General features: G+C 33.9%; 1 protein-coding gene across 1 annotated transcript in view; it reads right to left on the reverse strand.

Annotated features, from left to right (window-relative positions):
* LOC115881567 (plasminogen) overlaps positions 1-24,412 on the reverse strand; it is a 44,333-nt gene that overhangs the window by 12,205 nt on the left and 7,716 nt on the right. The window lies entirely within an intron of this gene.

Genomic DNA, 24,412 nt, shown 5'->3' on the forward strand with positions numbered 1-24,412 from the left:
GCTTTTTTAACAAAAGAAGGATATATTACGAAGAGCCTATCTGTTTTCAGTCGTTTTACAAAATACCTAATGAAGACTAGTCAGATTGCACAAAACATTTTACGCGGGATTGATATAACTAACCTAAATTTATCCAACGACATTTCGTGAACTTCTCTTTCAAAATTTGAAAATAATGGCATGGAAACGTTCTATCCTTTATTAATCTTTCGATAATTAGCGTTAATTTTGACAAATTTTATATCAATTTTTAGTAAATGACCTCGCAAAAATTATCATGCCTTTGACGCCGTTTTTTTCTCGAACATACGGTATTATTTATTGTATTAAAATAATTACACAATTCCATTTAAATCTCTCTTTATAATTAGCATTAACAACAATTAAAATAAATAGAATATTTTTGCGGAAACGATCCAGACAAAAAATCACTAAGCTATAGTCATGACAATTACTAATTTTATTAACTTATTAAGTTCAGAACATTTTGAATGTGAAAATAACATTGAAAACCCTGGGAAAGAAATCTAAATTAATTTAATTACCTATAAAATAGGTTTACTGCTATCGATATGCCATAACATTCATGTCCGTAACAAAAGAATTGATCTGCTATTAGTTTTTTAATGGACTTAAAGGATAATCGTTTTGGGATGACCTAAACTCAGACTAATAAATACATATGTAGAAGAAAAAAAACTGGAAATAGCATTTTTTTAAATTTTAGTATTAATTGAAACTGTAGATGAAAATAATTCTAGCATGCCTTTTCTTTTGCTTCTCATTAACACAGCTATCAAAGAGTAGTTGTTGATTTTGTCTATGTCTATGTTTGCATAACTGTCATTGAAAAGGCATATTATTATTCTTTTTTGGCAGTTACTCTGGCAAAGTAATCTAATCTAAGTATACGAAGGAAGATAAATTACTAATAATTACTCTTTGAAACATTATCATCAATTAGCTTATCTCATCTAATGCTGAACTGCCTCCTTTAACTCTAGCCATCTCTTTCTAATCTGTGCCACTTGAATTCAGTTTTCAGTTACTCTTTTTATATAATCTGTCCATCGACTATGAGGTCGTCCTCTGCTTCTATAGGCCTCGTGTCTTGTTCTCCATTCCACTAGTCTCTTTGTCCACCGTCCATCTGTCATCCTAGCCACATGTCTTGCCCAGTTCCAGTTAGTGGAATTCACGTGGATACGTTTGAGACATGGTTGATTCTTAAGTTAGTTGAGTAAGAGTTGTGGCAGTTGTCTCTGTTGCAGCTTGTTTAATGCGTTCGTGTCGGCGGTACGGCACCCAGGTTTCGCTTCCATATAACATGTTGGGGATTATTATTGCTCGGTACACTGTAAGTTTCGTTTTTGTACTCAAGTCATGATTGTAAAAAAACCTGTCTTTTAATTTCCAGAATGCCCTTGAGGCGCTGCTAATCATGTGCTGAATTTCTGAGTTGACTGATATTGATCCTTTCAGAAATCAAACTGCTTAGATAATTGAATTCTGCTACATATTCTAATAGTTCTTCTCCGAGTACAGACAAGATACACTTGTTAAAGACCAGTTCATCCAAAAGGTCTTTAACCAGTTGAGACACTTTGTTACATATGTAATTATTGTTATAACTATTTTTAACATCTAATTTTGTACACTCATTTTTTTTCGCGCAAAGTGTAATTAAAACTTCAACAATAAAATCACTGTTTGCATTCAAAGATAACGAGTCCATAAATTTAGCAGAATTCATTCATTAAAGTAGACATTTTCTTACATAATCTATATGGTGAATAATTCAAATTTAGAAAATGTCTGTTATATATTCTTTGTTTGGTATTTCTCCCAGCATAAATTAAAGGCATACAATCCGAGCTTTGTTATTTTCTCACGATAACAAAAATAAATTTAATGTAATTCGATTAATCAATGTATGAACGTAGTTATTTTTGGCTGTGATTAAATTGGCTGATCGATTTTGCTATTCAGAATAGGAAATAATTAGGTTATCAAATGTTCTTCCAAAATTAGATTAAAGAAATATTAAAATTATATGAGACGTAAATAAATATTTTGTAAATAAGAAAGAACATTCTTGTGTTATTAGAAGTTCTTAAAAATGTTGTAATATAAGAATAAGAAGATATTATCCATTATTATATATTTTTTTCCATAGCAACTGTTAAAATTGCCTTACATATATCTGTCAAAAATAGTACATAAAATAGTACTTTAACCACAAGGGTAGATTAAATGATACTTTAACAGCGAGGATAGGTTAATAACTTTATTTCTTCTCGCACGTTTTTTAATTGCTTCCATTTTTGAAAATTTTTGTATTCCTTTTCATAAGTTATTCGGGATTTAAATGGGAGTAGTTTTGATATTTGTCGCCTCAGCCTGAATATCTGTTGGTAATTTACTTATTTCGTTTTGAGCCATTTCTGGTTCCAATTCAATCAGCAATCGACACGAAAGAGAATTAAAAAATATTGACACTAAACTGACAACTAAAAAGACAGCTTTATTTATTTGTCAAATTCCATAGAAACCAACGCCAACTCAGCACAATATTTTTTCTACTCGTAATAAATTCCTTGAAATAATAATTTCTGAATATTTTTTAAAACGTAACTCGCTATGGAAAAAATACTGTTTTATTCACGACGATAAAATTGCATTATCGTAAATGCCATTTTATCGTCTTGTATAAAAAATAACTATAATCCTATCAAAAGCATAAAAGATTGCAGTTGGGGGTTAGATCCTTGGTGTTACAATACATATTTTTATTAAAATCAATCTTCTAAACATAGATACAGAAATGTGAATTTAGATTAGTGTTTAATTACAGTTCGAACCTTGAGTGTTGCAACAGCAAAATAAAGCACTAATTCACCACAATACACCAAAACACTTTCCTTTTGCAGTGGACGCGCGTTTCACTAACCATTTTAGCATGATTAAAACCGTTTTAATCATCTGCTGATGATGCTAACATGGAGTTTAATTTTGCTGATTAGTATTTCCTTTTGCATTTAAAAAAAAATATTATTCGTCACTCTGAATATGTAGGAGATGATACAAACAAAGGCTGGCATATATTTTTGACCTGCTTTAGAAAGAACATGCAATTTAAATTAGCCTTATTAGAAACGATACAACAAAAACAATATTAATTCTATATGGCTAGAGCCATTATAAGGATCAAAACGAGACCTATTATTGGCTAATACTCTTCAATTATATGCAACTTTAACACGATCTGTATTAATCAAACCTTATACGGATCTGTACGCCTATATAATTTTTTAAGTTTCTGTAATAATAATCCCATATAAATTCGAAGATTATAAGACAATGGGTTTGAACTTTAACACTTGCAGCAAAATTTTTCCGTGTAAATAAATAATGAGAAGACGGTTATAATGGGAATTCAATTAACTTTAATGTAAACACTTGTCGAATGGTTAAAACGCTTCATTTAAAACGTTGTTATATGGCGCTATCGCAACACTTAATGCAATCCAAATGCAATCAGATAATAAAATATATCACAGGTCCGGAATAGGGTATTTTAGATCTTCAATTGATCGCGAATCGTGAAATTGAGCAATTAAATTGAGCAATTAAATTGTAAAATAATCATCATCATCATTTCTAGCTTATTCCAGAATCACGGACCTTTCTCTGGTGCTGGTACTGATGGATGTAGATCCTACTGAATATCGACCCCTATCCGCGAAACTGTATTGCTGATTGCTGATACCGAACTGGCCACGTCGTCGGCAGATAACGAAAACATAACGATGCAGCAAAATAAATCAGTATTGGAGAATATTGGAATAAAGAAGGAATTGTAACTGCTGCTGAGTTGTATTTACTATTTTTTAAGTTTACTTTCGCGGAACCGTAACCACATTCGAAATTATTTTGTATTATTTGAAATTTGTGTGTTATTACTTTATTGGTAAATGCTAGGTGATGGGAATACCGGTTCCACATGAGTCGCGTTACAATAGCGACCGTTCCAGAAAAATACCGCGATTTTGTAATCGGTTCTCGCCTATGCAGTATTTCTGGTGGCTAGGTACTAATGCCCCTACCTACTATCTACTCCCAACCAGGGTTGTCAGGTTCTTACAACTGTACCAGCTCTGTTAACATTTTTGCCGAGATTTATTGACTTTTTCCTCACCTTTTTTCACAAATTGTAAATTTTAAAAATAAAACTTTCGTAATGATATAAATTGTGTTTTTTTTTAAATTTATTATAGGGAATGACAGAAGTTCTGGTAACACTGCTTCCAATCCTCCCTTATTTCTGTGTCCGTGTAAATTCATAAACGAAATAAAGCACGCGAATAGATTGACTTAAAATATGGCATTCAATACTTTTTATTCGCCATCTATTTTATTTTTTTCCAATAATATTTAGATTTATATTCTTCTGGTCCACGTTATAACAGCTGCAATTTAAAAAAAGTAAAAAATACTTTTGAAAGATATAATTACATTTTTCTGTCTTTTGTTCTTAAAATATGTTTGCTTTAGAAAAATTTTAGGTTAAACAATAAGAAAAATAAAATAATTAGAATCATTATTCAAGATACCTATATACATATGCTGAAATTTTTATCAGACCGACCAAATCGCGACAGAAGAAAACGGTACCGTAGCTCCAGCAGTAGCGCGACGAGGTCGGCCAAGGTCGGGCGTCGATAACTAGTTACCACTGTTACCAGTTACTTCCGTTCGACAAAACCTTAGATTAAGGACAAAACCACGACTCCAGGAGCGCGACGGCTGGAGCGAAACACGTCGCTATGCGGTTACTGTGGTTCGAGCCAATTTCAAGGGCGATTTTAAATAATTTATCCGCAAATTATAACTAATTTATAATTTCGTGGTTATTATGATCGTCGTTCTTCAGTAACAGGTTCCTGATTCGTCGTGGCGCGCGACACGACGCGACGTTACAAAAAAATATCGCTCCAAAATCGCGTTACTCAAATATCGACATATCACTAGTAAATTCAAGAAATTATGAAATAAGGTATGATTGTAGAGGGTTTGTCAAAGAAATCAGCAGACGAGGACTACGTTGGAAATTAGTTATTTTTTGTAAAAAAAGAGCCATTTTATTTCTTAAAAATATTATTTGTTCAATACCGATCAATTTGCTTCTAGCATGAAGCAATCCCCATGCGTCAGTTTTGATGGAAGCCTGTAATAGTGTCTCGACTATCTTTTATTAGTATGTAAAGTTCTTGTAATGCTTTGCCTCATAGTGATAAATCTGAACCTCAAGGTACCTCTACCAAATAAATAGAACAGCCAAGATCAAGTGATAAGCATTTGGCAAACTACAAACATCAGATTTCCCTAACAAACTACAAAACTTTTGAATAGTTTGACTAAAAACTTAAATGCAGTCCCGCATGTGTTGATTTTCTATAATACTTACAGCAACTAAATAAGATGCACGATTGAAACTTAAGCCTACCCTGCAATCATTTAAGTTACGTAGGCAGGTAATGAACTTTGTATAACGATCAAATGTAAAGTGTAAAGAACGCATAGACGTACGTACTAAGCTCCGTCTGATGTATCATTATTGATACAGACAGGTTTGTCGTATGCAAATACGATGTCGAATGCCGAGACGATCAGTTCCCTTGTAGCGAAGAATACGCCTGTCATTTCGTCAAAGATAAATATACGATGGGTTTTGCAATGCACCCATCTCAGGCCTTTGTTGTTGTGATTTTTTCTCTCGCTCTTCTTTATACAGGATGCTCTTCTTATACAAACTTGGACAAGCTTATATCTATCTTTTAATTTTCATTTAGAACCTCGAATTAGTAGTCTCAATTAACATAGTAGGTTGTTCTTCTAGTTTCAATGTAAGCATTCAGAACGACAAAATTAATGTTAGTAATTTTCAATATTTAATTTTCAATCTTTACGAAGACAGCTCCGGAAAAGTCAAAGTCAACAACGCTCTCTCTAAGTCTTTTAGTCCGAAACGTGGTGTGACACAAGGTTGCATAGTATCACCCATACTCTTCAACATCTATGGAGAATACATAATGAGAAAAGTCTTACAGGGCTGGCGAGGCGGACTAACGATAGGTGGAAAAAAGATCACAAACCTTAGGTACGCCGATGACACCTTAATTCTTGCATGCTCTGAGGAAGAACTTGTTCAAATAATGAGAAGGTTGAGTAAGATCAGTGCGGAACATGGCCTTATGCTAAACAAAAGGAAAACGCAAGTCATGATAATAGACCGAAATCGTACTAACATCAGGGAGATTGATGGTTTTGAGGTGGTTGAAAAGTTCAATTACCTCGGATCCCTCATAACAAGCAAGGGAGACTGTGACGAGGAAATCAAACGCAGACTAGCAATAGCTCGTAACTCGACTATAAAACTAACACGAATATGGAAAGGCTCTGCAATATCCCATCACAACAAATTAAAATTAGTAAACACATTGAACTTTCCTATCGCTACTTATGCATCAGAGACCGGGACTCTGAAAACTACAAATAGACGAAAAATAGATGCTTTCAAAATGTGGACCTAGAGAAGAATGCCGCGAATTTCATACACAGAACATCGGACCAACGTATCATTTCCACCAAAATAAACCAGTTATACCTTAGGTACTTCGGGCACATTTCGAGAAGCACAGATGGACTGGAAAAAATCATAATCGAAGGGAAGATTAATGGCAAACGACCAAGAGGAAGATCTCCGATGCGCTGGGTGGACCAAACCAAAGGAATTATTGGTCACGGCCTGCAAGAGGCTTCTATAGCCGCTCAAGATAGAGATGGATGGAGAACAACGATCCGTGCAATTGAGACATGATGTCACCATACTCTTTCGAGAGTTAACGGACGAGAAGAGAGAGAATTTTCAATATTAGTGGAAAGTAACAAACTTAAGAGTTCCTCAATTCAAGCCACGAATTTGGGACACCCAGTATACGTATAGATATCTTGATAGTGTTGTGCAACTATTTTTTCCTATTGATATTCTGATCGGGATGGATTAATGATGGTGATGGTTTCAGGGATTGTCTTTTTGGTCTGTGATTATTCGTTCGTCTTAGTACACACGCCTAAAATATTATAATATATTGTGAAAGTATAGGGTCTCTCCGAAGATTGGACATCAGACAAGGAAATTAAATGTCGCATCGAACAAGCTCTGCAGGCATTCTTGAGGTTTCGAAAAGTACATGTCTGTTTTGATTTTGACCTTAGCTTTAGATTAAGATTCGTAAAGTGTTATGTGTGGTCGGTGCTCCTTTATGGTATGGAAGGTTGGACATTGAAAGCGGCTACCATCAACAAATTGTAGGCTTTTGAGATGTGGCTATATCGCAGAATCCTGAAGATACTTTGGACGACTAGATTGACAAATGAGCGTGAATTATTTGAATTGATTAAAAAGAAAAAAAAACGCATACCTGCACAAAAACGCATTCCGCACATAATGCGAAACCCCAAATATCAATTCTTGCATTTGTTGATCGAAGGCAAGATCGAAGGCCGGGGGGTATCGGATGGAAGAAAATGTCTTGGCTGAGGAATATTAGACAGTGGTCAGGGCTACTCGATGTTCAGTCGTTAATACACACCGCCCGGAACAGAGAAGCAATGGAAAATGTTATCGCAAACATCCATTAATGGATCTGCACTAGAAGAAGAAGAAGAAGAAGAAGAAACAGATCTTTAAAAAACTTGAAATATAGAGAATGTTCCATTAACAAAGTTATAAATTTTTCTTAACTTTCTGGTCGACTTTTGTTTATTTTGATTTCACTTTCTGGTATACAGGTAAAACATTTCAAATCCTACATGTTTTTTATTAACTCCAATAGGTAAGCCTGCAGCTATCGTACTAAATATCTCTGGAAACCCAGTTCTTGACGAGAATCTTGGTAAATGATTTATATATTTGTATTTCAACTTATTTCAACTTGTCCTTTGCCAATATTTTTTGTCTAAAATCACCCTGTATTACAGGTTAATCTTTGCAGTGATATAAATAAATACAGTGCCGCGTATTTGACGTTTTTAAATTGACTACAACCGAGAACTATTTAGGACAGCAGACGGACAACTAGCTAAACGAATTATTTTAATTAAAATGCTAAATTGGTAGTTTCGGGAACCGATTAAACCGGTCACTTCAATCTATTTTTAATTCGCTTAAATATTTTTAAACAATTAAAAAAAGTCAACGGAGGTTTCTTGCATTAAATGTCATGTTATGTTGACTTTGAAATATTTGCGGAATTTTAAAAAAAATCACTTTTTAAATATGAATGGGTTAAATAAAAAAGAAAGGGTTTTAAAATAAGAAAGAAGTTTCACTTCAAAAAATAATTCAATAGATTGGAATTTGACATTCGAATAATCCGTTTGTCAACAATGACGTAAAAAGCTACGTCAAGCAGTTTAAGCAGAATCGTGGTTAATCAATTACCCAACTTTTTGGAACACCCTGTACGATTTTTTAAAAAAATTCAAAATATGTAAAAACAAAATAAATTACGCGTTTTCCCGAAAGACTAACCGTTTTTTAAATAACAAATATTATAATATTTCAGGGGCGTTTTCACCCTCTTGGAATTTGAGATTCGAGAAACCCCTCCTTATCGAACCTCTACACCCCACAGTCAATCCGTTTGCCAAAAATCTGCTTTAAACGTCAAGCATTTTAAACAGAATCGTGATTACTCAATGGTCATATTTTATGAAACACCCTGTATAAATTTTTAAAAAGTCTTAAAATTGTTGTGATTGTTGTGTTTTGCCATAGCTCTGGTATTCTTTGTTCCATAATGCATCTATTAAATGGACTAATCTATTAATTAAACTTCTATCAACCCCGGAACAGGCAGGGTTTAGAAGTGGATATAGTACTGTGGATCACCTTCAGGCAGTCCGCACTCTCATAGAGAAAAGCACTGAATACAACTTCCCTATATATGTCGCCTTTGTGGATTATGAGAAGGCTTTCGACTCTATAGAGCTACACGCCATCCTCGATGCCCTACAAAATGCCAGAATAGACTACAGATACTCGGGCATAATATCATCTATTTACAAATCAGCTACAATGACTATCAAACTGGATGACATAAATATCACAAATAATATTAAAATGGAAAGAGGAGTCCGACAGGGAGATACTATTTCTCCCAAACTTTTTACACTGGCCCTGGAGGACGTATTTAAGAAGCTGAACTGGGACAATAAGGGTATTAAGGTAGATGGTGGGATGCTTAACCACTTGCGCTTCGCTGATGATGTCGTTGTCCTGGCCTCATCGTTGGAAGAACTTCAAACAATGCTCGAACAACTTCAGCACACATCTGCGCAAGTAGGTTTAAAAATGAATTTGTCTAAAACTAAAACCCTAAATGAAAATGAAGAGCAAGTTAATGTTAATGGACAAAGGATTGAGAACGTTAATGAGTATATATATCTAGGTCATGCCATAAAACTCGGCAAGGAAAATCAAACAACCGAAATTTCTAGAAGGATCAAACTCGGATGGGCAACTTTTGGTAAACTTAACTTTATATTCAAAAGCAAAATCCTAAATAGCCTAAAAAGAGACGTTTACAACAAATGCGTCTTGCCTGTCATGACCTATGGTTTGGAGACTATGACGATGACGGCACGAAGTGTGAACAGGTTGCGAGTGAGCCAAAGAGCTATGGAAAGAGCCATGATGGGTATCAGTCTTCGCGACCACATTAGAAATGAAGACATTCGCCGACAGACGAGGATAACGGACATTGTAGAGAGGATAGCTAACTTTAAATGGTCTTGGGCAGGACACTTGGCCAGACAGTCCGAGGAAAGATGGGCAAAAAGATTTTTTTTTGCTGGAGGCCACGCCTAGCAAAACGCCCAGTCAGCCGACCTCCTAAAAGATGGACTGATGATATCCAAACCGTAGCCGGTAAGAACTGGATGAGGAGAGCACAGAATCGAAACGAGTGGAAGAAACTGAGAGAGGCCTACATTCTGCAGTGGATGAGTAATGGCTGAGAAGAGAAGATTATTACTTAACAAAGATACGCCACTGAACGAAAATTAAAAACCTACTAAAATTAAAACGTCATGTAACAGAATGCAAATCTTATGTCCGTCATAAACATTAAGTGTCCGTGCAGTACGAAAAGATTATGTTTCCTTCTGAATATTACAGAATTTATTGTCGGCCGCATCTACTTTGCATTTACATCGAGTTATATAACGAGAAATAAAATTTAAATTCTCATTATCTGTCACAGGATATTTTTACTTGTGTTGAGAGACTGAGAAATGGATTCTACAGCTCATACAAAGCGTTCGGAGACTCATACAAAGCGTTCGGAGAGAAAAATCATCTTTAACTATTTCAAATAGATTCTTTGAATTGGATTATCAGAAATGTTTCAAAAAATAATAGTTAATTTTTATTTCGCTTATTACTTATGCCGGGTTCAGATGCCTAACAAAGCAGACAAAACAACGACAAGACATTCATGTTTTACGACATTCTCAAATATTACAATATTTGTTATTTAAAAAACGGTTAGTCTTTCGGGAAAACGCGTGGACACGCATAATTTATTTTGTTTTTTTACATATTTTGAAATTTTTTAAAAAATCGTACAGGGTGTTCCAAAAAGTGCTTTGCTTTATCACCACCGTTACAAATGATTAATTCGACGCGAACGAAGTCGCGGGTACACGCTAGTACCGTATCATAAAGTTTATAAACGGCATTTATATTCCACCCTACCTGTAAGTGGTGAGACTACTCGTAGGCGAGTCAAAATGTATTTCATTTTAGAGTGATATTTGAACGATGGCACGAACCAGGTAATAATAAATGAATTATCATCCTGTGTATTATCCTTTTGGCCTGTAGGAATTAGGTAATTTGTTCATCCAGTCAGCAGCAATTAATTTATGTACTTTGAAACACAACTATTTTTATCATGCTTATCATTTTATAATAATCTCGTATTTAACAGAAGCACAACGAAATAAATCTTTAAATATTTAACAAAGCATGAAACTGTCATCATTACTCTGTTAAAAATTAATTCATTTATCATCACGAATTGTTTTTATTAATTATAATTTTTCAAACAAAATTTGTAGATAATACATTTTATTTGACGCGCAACTCCACAAGACATAAGATTTGTAAATTTAGTGAATCAGTTTCTCAAAAAATTAATGGCTAGAGTCTCGTAAAATTTTTTTTTGTTTGGATTTGAAACATTTATATCGCCAATATTTCAAACAAAGCACGGGGTCAGTATACTTTACGTAAATTTTAACGAGTTGTATATCAGATATAAAACACTATATTGGTTTATTTACATTTCATTTAATTTACAACTATAGTTGCTTTCCACTTCTATTTTCCATGTGCCAGACTTGGATTGGCGTTGGTTTCTATGTAATTTGACAAATAAATAAAGCTGTCTCTTTAGTTGTCAGTTTTGAGTCAATGTTTTTTAATTCTCTTTCGTGTCGATTGCTGATTGAATTGGAGCCAGCAATGGCTCAAGACGAAATAAGTAAATTACCAACAGATATTCAGGCTGAGGCGACAAACGCCATATCCAAACTACTTCCATTTAAATCCCGAATAACTTATGAAAAGGAACACAAAATCCAGTGAAAACATACTTTTAGCATATTTTTCTGAAAAATCGAAGAAAATGCAGCCGTGCAGTCTATGGTCTACTATTTCATGCTAAAAAGTACAATACTGGTCAATGAAAACATTGATATTTCAAGGTTAAGGATATGCTATACCGTTTAAATTTCCGTAGTAGTATAGTAACATCTAAACTTTGTAGTAGAGATGGGCGGTTATTGGTAAAAAACCGGTTATAGGTTAACCGGAATTATCTTTAAAAAATAATAACTTGACAAAATTAACCGACACAAATTAACCGGTTATTCAAATAACCTAACCTAGCAAAACTAAACATTTAGTTTTCCTATAGGTTTACTTACCTCTACACTCCATAGGTCTACTTCAAATTTAGATAATAAACTTTGTTAAATCGCATGATTAAATAGAGATTGTAGCAATATAAGTATGTATATGTACAAAATGAATTTAAATAAAAATGCTAACCTCACTTTTTTGAGTAGACATGGATATGATATTAAAACTAGTAATTACTTAACGTTCAAATAAACCACACAACGCACAAGTTCTACAATCTACAACCAAGTTATTTTAATCAAATACGGAGAAAAATAGACCACAAGAAAAATAGACCAAAAGAAAAATAAGGAGACTGAATGAATAAATAATGAAAGATTATCTTCATTCATTACTTGAACTTCTATGTTGAACTTCAATTTTGTATTCTTAATCAAAGCTTCAAGAGAGACTTCAAACTACAAATAAAATATATTTACGGTGAAATGTGGGTGAAACTGAGCGAAACCATGGAAAACTTTTGAAGAACCGTTGAAAATCCGTTAAAGTTGGTTAAAATTTAAATATAGAATTTAGAGAATCTATTTGAAGTTAGGTTTGTATCACTTGGCTAGCTGGTGGCTAGTAGTAGTCTATGACATTAGTACTTTGCTTTATGGCCCTGAGCTGTCAGGGCCATTCGGCCGTTGTTTTGATTATTATCATCAGGGTTCGCCTGATGCCTGATTTAATTTTGACATTTGATGTCATATATTTTCCTTTTGGGAGCGGGATCTCCCGTTATCGTCGTAATATCGGGAAGATCCGTGCCGTTCGCTTCTTCGAAATTTACGATTCAAATAGCTAATATTTAATTGTTAGTTGTTTTAAACAAGTACGATTTTTTCAAAAATAACCGGCTATAGGTTATTGAACGTAATGCAAGGTTATTAGGTTAATTGGTGAAAAAAAAACTACCTTTAAATAACCGGTTATGTTAGAGGAAAATACCGGTTATTCAAAAAACCGGTTACTTTTGCCCATCTCTACTTTGTAGATACATAGCAAGCTCATAGCTTTCTTGAAGCGGTCATGTAGCGGTTACAAACCGAAAAAGTCAAACATTTTACACCCAGAAGATGTTTATTTTCACTGCTTTTTTGCATTTCATCTACCCTTGAGGTTAAAGTACTATTTTATCTACCATTTTTGATAGATATAAGGCAATTTTAACAAGAGTTCAATTAGTTTCAATTAGAGCAAATTATGGCAAACTTAGGCTTCCTCGGATGCGTAACTGCCGCTAAACTGTTTCGCATCCTAATCGATAAGGATAATAGGGGTAACCTCTCTGACCCCAACACCCCATCGTGTCAATCAAGAAGCCTGTAAAGACCTCTAGCAACTTACGAAGACCCAACTCGAAGGCAACTTACACGGTTGATATACCCTAACTACATATGAAATTGTCACACTACTCATCCAGACATCAGCTGGATAAATTTAGAATACACATTCATTCATCCTTCTTATAAAACATTTTATTAATTCAGAATGGAATTTATTTTCTGGCTTCGGGTCTATAAACAAAATTCCCGACACAAACCGCGTGTTAAAAAAACAAGTTATTTTTTACATGCAAACAAAAGCGTTTTACAAGCCCCAAGAATTTCGAACCTATGCACATGTCGGTTTATTTTTAAATCTTGGTCGTATCCAGTAGTTAAATTTAAAGAAAGATTGTATTTCTATAGGGTCACGAGTTACTTTTTACTGTTTGAAATTGGTATTGAGTGAAATATTAAAGTTTAGTTGGAAATGTCTTTAAATACATCGCTTTAAATACAAACTATCAGCCGAACAACAGAATACGAACTTCCACTAGCCTTTATAGACTTTGAGAATGCTTTCGACTCCTAGCGAAACAAGGTATTGGGGTGTTGCATCGTCGAGCGGGACTTGTAAATCAAAAAATTGTTAACTTGTAAAAAATCCCATGTAAATTTTAATGGGGTCAATTATTGGCTTCCTTAATTATTTTAGAGAATAATTCTATTTAGGTTTATTGAAGAGCACTAAAACCCACATTCAAAAGAATAACTTTAGATATTTTTGATTAGCCCGTTTGAGACCAAAGGTACCCTAATAAATAACTGCAGATGTGAAGCAAGGCAGGAACAAAGAGAAGATGCAAGAAATTATACCGACTTGGAAGTTTTATTGTGCGTGGAAGAGAACGATGGAAAGATCAGCACAAGGACTGTTGAGGATGAAATAAGAATAGATCACACTACAGCGTTTCGAATTTTGAAATGACATAAATACTATTCCTTCAAATATAAAAAGCACCCAGAGCTACGAGATGGGGACGAAATACGGCGGCAGGCGTTTTGTTTTGATATGATGGAAAGAGCAAACACGGATAGGGAATTTTTAGAAAACATATGTTTCACTGACGAATGCACGTTTACCTTAAATAATGAACCCAATGTTCAAAATTATCCATATTAGAACAAAGAAAACCAACACAGGTTTGCCGAAACAAGGACGCAATATCCACAGAAAGTAAATGTTTTGGCAGGGATATTCAGACACAATATTATCGGGCCATTATTTCTTACGCGAAATTTAAATGCAGAATATTATTTGAAACTACTCGAAAATCATATTTTACCTGCTTTACATGATGCCGCTAGGGAAAATCAGGAAATTTGGTACCAAATTGGATGACTGCCCGGCACATAGTACCCTGGCTGTTCGGGAATATTTAGACAATAGCTTTAACGGAAACGTTATTGGCCTAAATCATACAGTAAATTGGCCAGCAGGGTCTCCTGATATTTCGCCAAATGATTTCTTTCTCTAGGGCCATTTAAAAAACAGGATATACAAGGATAAAAAATACCCAAATCTAGACGAGTTAAAAAATGCTATTTCTGCCGAATGCAATAGAATTTCAGTTTACCAACTAGCGAATGTAAGAAGAGAATTTTATGATCGCCTGGGTTATTGTCTAGCAGTCGATGGAGGGATATTTGAACATCTTCTTAAATCCTAAAGTTCTAACAATTTAATAGTACCTAAATTAATATGTTATTGAATATTGTAATAATACTATAATTAACCTTGTAATTGATTACTTTATTTTACTTTAATTCATATTAATTTGTATTTATAAATACATCTTTACATCTTAGCAGCGATAACCTAGGCCCGCATAGCAAACAAAAGAGTTCAAATTTGACATGCGTATTCAGCATGCGCAGACCTTTACAAAACCTATTTAAGACTTCGCTGGAAAATGAACAGAGGAGGCAATATTTGGACAGTTTAAAATTTGCATAGAATTTCCTATATTTCCAACGAAAATGCACCACCCGTTGTGCATTATTAATGTTCAATGAGGCAATAATTTTTAAACTATTGGGTAATATTGATATATTCATGCAACCAACGGACTCAAAATAAAATATTTTGAATTTTTTCTTAGAGTATACTTATGAGTACAAATACACACATGGCCAAAATTATTGCATATATCGTTTAAAAATATACGGAAAGGAATTTAAAGAATCTTTTTATATACGTAGCTTTGATAATCTGTAATAAACATTTTTTTGTTATAATGGATATGGTAAACAATGTTTATCGTTCAAACACAATATTACTACAAATTCCTGCACATTTCGATTTGTGGTCTCTTGGGTTTCAGAAGAAATTTGACTATTGTTTTGGCCTTAAAATGCCTAGAAACATTATTTCACAGTTTAATACAGTCAGAATAGTAACACTGTCTCAACAGGGCTACTGACAAGTTGCAACAGCTGAAATTGTAGGAGTTAACCAAAGCGATGTTTCGCGAATATTAAAAAAATTCAGGGAGACAAACGAGGTTACAGACCGGCCTGGAAGAGGTAGAAAGAGAGTTACTACTGCAGTGCAAGACCGTCAAATATCCCTAATTGCACGACGCAATCCCCTGATTTCTAGTACTGCTATTAAAAATGAGTTAGCTCGCCTTGAAGGAGTAAATGTTTCAAGAAAGACCATAGCAAGAAGACTCCATGACAGAGGATTGCATTTAAGGAGGCTTCTACGTGTTCCGAAGCGTAATTTACAGCAGAAAATTACGCGACTACAATGGGCTGAGGAGATGAGAGCAAATGGACCTAATTGGAATTTCGTCATGTTTAGTGATAAAACAAGAATAGGCCTAGTGTCAGACTCGCAACGAACTTTGGTCTGAAGAGTATCTGGAAGACGAGCACGCTTGAATGCAGCTGAACCCCGTGTCCTGTTTCAAGGGGGAAGCATTATGGTATGGGCAGGTATAATGCACGGACCTCGAACTCTTCTTGTTTTTATTGATGGCACAATGACAGGTGCCTCATATCTTAGAGACGTTTAAGAGCCTATTGTGCGGCCATTTCGATGGGCAGTGGGGGACTAACTCAGGGATGAATTTGTTTACATGGACGATAATGCTCCTTCCCATCGCACTTTAGCGGTTCGCGACTTTTGTGATGATGGAAAACTGTGGTGTCCACCGATGTCTCCAGATATGAATGTGATCGAGCATGCTTGGGACATGCTAAAACGCCATATTGCCCCAAAAGGAATTACCCCGTACCTTAAATGAATTGAAAATTGCTGCGCGCGAAACATGGGAAGCCATTCCTCAACATCTTCTGGACAACTTAATTGAGAGCATGCCACGTCGTCTCACAGCTTGCATTGAGGCTCGAGGAGGCAATACAGACTATTAGTGGTGAGAAATAATTTTCAATATTTTCTGTGTAAAATTAAATTTGTTTTTATTGATTTTTGCTCATTAGGAAATAAAATTATAATAACAGCCTAGTTGCACTTAGATTTTTAATTTTATATTAGTTAGTCGTGTTGTCACTAGCCATGTTGTCACAAGCCAATATGTCCAAAAATATAAAAAGAATAATATTAGGTCCAAAATAAAATAAATATATCGTTATATATGCAATAATTGTGGCTATGTGGTGTATATCATTAAATGAGGACTACACGTTACAGAATGCGTTTGTAACAAATCATTTTGAGGCACATTCTTTTATTTCTACCGACAATAAAGCTGTTAAACTGAGGCTCTTGGTCCCTTTTCCCCAAAAAAATACTTTATACCCGACCGCGTATCGTATTCTCGTGCAACGAATGCGAATTATTTTGGTCGTATGCCTATGGTAATAATACCTTGAACTTGAATGAACTCAAGACCAAAGTCATTAGCGTTTCGATCGGGTGTGCATATGTATTTATGCATTGTGTTGCTCGCGAGATACAATACAAATCATTCGGCCTGAGTTATTTCGGTATTGTTTTCATTTGACGTAATTTCGTATTTACGATACATGATGTCTATTTTTAACGTAAAAAAGATGATGCGATTTACAACTTTTCTTTATGTCTCTAATTTTTGTTTAATTCGCAACGAACATTCCTTGAAGCTAAATGAAGTATGGAAAAGTTGTCTATACCGTTAAATTAGACTAGATTCTTTGAAATGTGACATTTTTAGATCTATTGTGGTCTTCTTCTGATCCTTAGGTTATATTCTCCAGTGCTTTTTCCATCAATCTTACATCCACCAATTTCTTACAGTGTGTAAAAGCCTCAATAACAACAAGAAGTCGAGAGTGGCACATCATGGATTACTGAGCGATCCTTTCCTGACAAATACAACCAAACCAAACCAGCTATTCTGCGTAGTACTCTCTTCGGTTGTTTCTAGTAGTTGTTTAGTTTTCGCTGTATCAGGTCGAGTTTCTGCAGTGTATGTCATTATTGGTCGTACCGTTGCCTTGTAAATTCTCGCTTTAGTCTCCACCTCAATGTTTTTATTTCGCCATATTGTATCATTCAGGCATCCTGCTATTCTGGTTGCTTTCGTTGTGCGTTCTCGCACCTCCGCTTCTACATCACCATATCCTGAGATATGGTGATGTAGCAAGAAAGTACCAATCAAACATACGGGACTGCAGTTATGTATCCTCGCGAATCTTGGTCGTAAGAATGGAAACAGAAGATCAAAAACTAAATATAGTGTCAGTTTACTCACCTGAAGATTTGGATATCGTCAGTTAAAATTTCTCCATACACATATAGGCCGTCGACAGGTCTGAATCCGCAGATTACTTAAATCTCACGGCCGACTGAAGTGAATGGCGAAAATTCGACAGTTCTAATTGTACGTTCCCATCTTTTGACAAATTGGAAGTTTTGTACTATCAAGATGAGCGATTTAAGCAATAATACGACTTTTTTACCGATTTTATTGATTTGTATAAGTAATTACCCTGTCTGTGTAAAATTAAAAGTAAAGTTTATTCAAACAGACAGGAAAAAATTAAAGCTTATAATAAATTGCAGGAATTTTCTAAAACTGTTGATACAAATTACAGTTGAGGGTTGGAACCTTTGGTGTTACACAGCAAAATAAAAACACTAAATCACCACAATACACCAAAACACTTTTACTTTTACACTGGACGCGCGTTTCGCTAACCATGTTAGCATCATCAGCAGATGATTATAAACTAAAGTACAATCTACAAGTTGAGCGTTTATATACACGCCCAGTGGGCACCGAGTGGGCGTGGCAAAATCTAGCCAACCGAGTCAGAGCCAACTGAGCGTAACAGTTAGATTTCCGCCACTAGAGTAGTAGGAAAAAAGAACTTGAAGGAATTGGACCGTTGTCTCTGTTCATACTATCTTTACATTTATTAATTCTGATGCTTTCATATGCATCTAATTGCCTGTAATTTGAGGCTTGTTTAATTAATTTTAAATTATTAAGATCTATACAATGTTCTTTGTCAACAATATGTTCGGCAACGCAAGATTTATCCGGTCTACCGTATCTTATCTGAGCTAAATGTTCTTTAAATCTAGTTAATATTGATCTTCTAGTTTGCCCAACATATTTCTGATTACAATCTTTACAAGAAATTTCATAAATACCCGATCTTTCCAGTGGAGGTGTTTTATCCTTTGGATTACCTAATAATTGTTATAATTTATTACAAATTATTATGATACAAATGCTACTATTGACTCTGTAAAGAAAAAAAAAATAATTTGCGAAGTGCTTTCCGAAAGGAACTTAAAAAAGTGCGCAAATCAAAGCGTTCAGGTGAAGTTTTTTTGTATTTTTTTATGTTAAAGGCCTTAACCATCTTTAAAAGTTCATTAAAACACGTGTCATCAAATCTAAGGTAGTTTTTAAGGTCAATCCTTCACAGAGTAACGCTTTTTTGTCTTTGTAATTGGCTCTTGCAATAACAAAAGCACGAGAAGTTCCGCTAGCTTTTTTCCGAGCATAAAGAGCATTCGATTAAAACTGACGATATATTTATCTGTGTAGCGAAAGCATAGTTTTCCTGCAGTTCAAAAACTGACAGTCCCAAAACTGTAGATCCCTTCGTTCAATGTAACTGCATTGTGTGTGGCCTGACAAAGTTTAGATCTTCAGTTCAAATCGTACAATCCTAGAACTGTTGGCGAGTTAATATTCACGGATCTATTGCAACGCATAAGAAATTTAGATGAAAAATCTTAGGTAAAAAAAAATATCTATAGAAAATCTAATAACATTTTATGCATAAGTTTGCAAGAGACGAAGAATAAATTAAAGTTAATAGGTGCGCCACTGATGGATAAGAGAGCAGAGCACGTAAAGATACCCGAGATGCAACAGCTCGGACTCGTCTAATGAATGTACAAATAAATTTGTTTTTTTCTTCAGCGTAATTAATACTGAAAAAATATACCTTGGCTGGCGTAATAAATTAATTTGCACAAGACTGCATAACTGTTTTGACAGCAGACTCATAAAAACTAGTTTGTTTGCTGTACTTTTAGTTTTTTTGGTTCTCTTTAAATATTAACAAGATCTTAGTTAGATCTTGTACAGAATAATGTGTACCAACAACTATTTTCAAAGAAAAAACTAATAAAATTTTATTTACAATACCATTAATCTATACGGAGCGATCAACAATCACTGAGATAGTTGGTTATTCTGTGTTTGCTCCTTTGGTTGGCAGTACAGATGTCGCAAGCGTATCCAATAATTCGGCATTTTTCAAGAAGACTAGTCATTATAAAACTTGAAGTCCCCACTGTTAATCGTTCCTTATAATTCTAGGAAATGTAGAGTGTAGTGATTCTTATTGTTTGTAACACAACACTTACAGTTCCTTCATTCAGATACCTACTCGTATATGCTATTAAAATGATCTTTGGTATATTGTGTCGAATAAGAAGTGAACAAGTTATAGAATATTTTTATTGCATCGCAATATTTCAGCTTCTTAGTCATAGTACAATAATGGAAGTAAAACAGTGTTTTGTTTAGTTTCTTGTTATTTCGTATGGTCATTTGCATGTTGTGAAGGTGTTACTTAATTTAAATAAACACATTCGTTGGCTATTAAAACTTGTCGACTAGTAAGCTGCATTATAACATTAATAATCTTTTTACTGAGATTCTTTATTATAACACCTTTTTCAGAATTTACAATCATAAATACACCCAAATATTTTGTGAACATGTTTCATTATGCACCGCCTGCATTTTTTTTCTATTTTATGATTCTTACTAAAACACATACCTAGCATCGCTAGTTGCTAAGGAATTTTTAGAACATGTTTTTTTGGTTTTTGTTTTAACAATTTGGTAGTCTAATTTAATTTCTATTAATATTAATGTTATATTGATGTTGGAGGTTATTTCATCAATTTTGACGCTACTTGAACAGCTTAATAACTGACCAATACGAAAAACGAACACCTTAAAATGGTCATGTTTTTTAAACTTCAATATACAGGGTAAGTCTTAAATAAGTGCAAATATTTTCAGGGCTGGTCAAATAAACCCTATAGACGTATTTTTGGGTCGAAATATACCACCCCTAGAATATTTGCACTTACTTAAGTCTGTATAAATTTGTTCAACTCTGTGTCAAATAAAATAAAAAAAAATCTGGTTATTTTTATATATCAACATGATATACATATTTAAATTCTGATCTTTGGACCATTACTACCAAGTTCAAAATCCAACAAATTCACTACAAGGTACTTATAATTTTTTCGACTTTTAACATATGACTCTAACAACCGGTCTAGGTCTGACATTTTTTATCGCATCTCATAAACATAAAAATATAATCTTAATTCTTATACCTACCTATTGTTTATATAAATAAGTATACAATATATGCATGATTATATCGAATGTAGTAAAGCTATAAGGTCAAATAATGGACTATAATATTAAGGTATGTATTACACACAAGTAAATTCAATTCAATGTCGCATTTTTGACGTAAATCATATGATAAAATTGATAAGATCGTATCTTGTAGTATTTTGAGAATAAAAGGATTGCTAATCCCATTATCTGGTAGTAGACTTTGTTACGTATAATATTTATTGATCTATTATCATGGTGCAAAGATAAATGAACTATGCAATGTCAGATAAGTGGTAACATATCTTATACATATAGCTGATAAGGAACATAAGTATGTTTCTGTACTAAGAATAATAGATGCAGTAGTATTGGAATGTAGTTACCGACCTTGTCAGAATAATGCCATTAAAGTTAAAAAAAAATTAAAAATTTATTCCCAGTCTAATTCACAAACAATTTCAAAACTTGAATTTTCACTAGTAATACCACTAGAGGTTAAATTATTTCCGGAAATTTTTTCGAGAAAATATTCATGAGCGAGAAAAAATGTCCGGATTTAATTTGACCTCATGTGGTATTCGGTAAGAAAATTCCACACCAAATTGTGTTTGAAAATCAAATAATTAAAATGTATATTTCGATTTTTGGTCGAATTGATTATTTAGTTACTATGACAACTAAGTGACACCCAAGCCTAAAAACTATTCATTGCATGGAAACTTATATGGTGAAATTTTGATAAAATAATTTAGTACTCACTAAAAACACGGTATGTCGCTAGTGGTAGGAAAAATATTTTTTAGAGGTTACTAGTTTATTTGGTTGCCTGTGATATGCATATACAGGGTGTTTCCTAATTAATCTAAAAAAAAAATCGTTAGAGAACGGCTTAAGGCGGGCTCTTAATAAGTATATTTATTTTTTCTCGGCAACCGTTTAATGAACAAGAAAAACTCAAAAGATCAATTTTGTTGAAAAAGGATGGCCAGTCAAGAAAAAAATATATTTTCTTTAAAAAAGCAGTAGTGTACCATTTATGTTAAGCAAAATATCGATTTTTTTTTATTTTTAACACCCTGTAGATCAGAAAGGAAGTACTTTAGACCTAATGGTTATATAAAAATTGTTTTAAGAACACATGAGGAATCACCCCACAATTTTTTAGACTAATTAGAAAACACCCTGTATATTGTCAACTTGACAATGATTGTTGATAAATCAAAAATACCTTTTCTGTGAAAAGCCCGATTTTCGCAGGAACAATTTTAGTTTTTATTGAATTTGGGTCTGCGTCTGCAAATACCGGTATGTTTTTTAATATTCTATCTATCTAAATTTTAAATATCATAGTCAGAAATAGTTTTATTATTTATTAACTGTAAAAATGGTATACTTATAAGTTTTATCAAATATTGTGATTTACTTTCTACCTTGTAGTCAAAATTTATATTTAATAAACTGTAAAATATATATATTCATATGTTTTATTAAAGTTACTCTGATATACTAATATATCAGTGTAACTTTAATCCTTTGAAATCAAATATAAACATAAAAAATATTTACAGCAGAAAAGGCGAAGGCGCTGGGTGCAACGTAGTCTCTACTAAGAACACGGAGGGGAGCTTTGACCCAAAATTTTACTATTAAGTTTCATATCTATCTTAATAGAAGATTATTTTCTTTTATCTATGAAACTATTTCAGTTTTGAAGCTGTCAAGCGGCACGGCTTTAAAAAATGTTTCGCTTGGGTCATGAAAGCAAAGAAAATATTCGCAGATAAAGCAGTTGACACCCGCGAATACTAGGAAATCGAAGTCAAGCGTATGGAAGCAGTTTACAAACTTTCATCTCAGCTTTGTAATTGAAATGTATCAAAATTATCATTTAAACAAATAAAAACCAGACTCTCAAAAAGATATTCTGTCATTATAAACGTCAAAAAATGTCCAGTATAATTCGCTGTTGGGTGCCCACAACGAAAAAACTTTTCACTTTTTTTCGCTAAAATTTATCCGTTGCCATGGTGATTTGTCAAAAAAAACACGTTTTGATTGGTTAAAAATTACAGGTGTGGAATTTTCAATAAAATCTCATTATAATTTGATCATCAATATTAAAAAAAATCATTACTGCATTAAACTTAATTAACTTATTTTTGAAAAACACCCCGTAACTCCGAAACGGTAACAGATATCGATATGCGGTTTTCACCATCATGTTTTTGACAAAAATTGACCTCGAGACACCGATATTAGTTTTCGTCTATCTCCTATAGAAAAGGATGTTTCCATTTAAAAGCGTCGAATTTGGCCCACATATTAAGATTAAATTACAAAAAAATATTCTTTTTTCTGTAGGTATTCACAGCGCCATCCAAGGCATCGAAAAAGCCAATGAACTAGCAAGGCAAGGATAATGGAATCCTATGTTGGTCCAAAGCCAGTACTAGGAATACCCAAATGTACAACCCGAAGTGCAGTACAATTCTGGATCAGGGAAAAGCAGAATGTCCACTGGAGAAGAAGACAGGGGCACAGGCATAGCAAGGACTTCATGCAAGGACCTAAATCTAAAACCACAAAGGAATTGCTAATGCTTAGCAAGAATAAAGTGCGTATTACAACAGGCCTCTTGAACAAGCTCAACCGTACCAAGGAAATTTTTGCTGCTGACTCTGCGATAAAGATCCTAAAACAGCAGAGCACATAATATGCCACTGCGAGGCTCTGGATCACAAGCAACATTTTCTATTTGGGAAAGCAAGATTAGAAGCGGAGGAACTATGCTCCCATCCTATCAAGGACCTGCACAAATTGGTTCGGGGTACAGAGATAGGAGAGTGGGTGCAGACATAAAAAGGGACAAACACAATAGGCTTTATAGGTCGCAGTATTTCCGGCACAAAAAATGGTTTATGTATCATAATTTTGACGTTATTTGAGTTTGTTAAAGAAAAGTAACTTTTTGTCACTGGGATTCAAAATTATTGCTGTTCTTTAATCAGGTTTTGTTTATTTATCGCATTTTCTTGATATAGCCTAGATCAAGGATAAAAAAGATTCAAGACTAAATAACATGTTCTGTGCTACATAGATAAGAAGAATTACATTGAAATTAAATTTTATGCACTTTATTAAAAACGAATTATTTCTAAACGATAATCTAGTAATTATTAATATCCTTAACATACTTTTTTAACTTGTTCCTA

The sequence above is a fragment of the Sitophilus oryzae genome, unplaced genomic scaffold (assembly GCF_002938485.1).
Source record: "Sitophilus oryzae breed Bouriz unplaced genomic scaffold, Soryzae_2.0 scaffold_172_pilon_pilon, whole genome shotgun sequence".
In the NCBI taxonomy this organism is placed as follows: Eukaryota; Metazoa; Arthropoda; class Insecta; order Coleoptera; family Curculionidae; genus Sitophilus; species Sitophilus oryzae.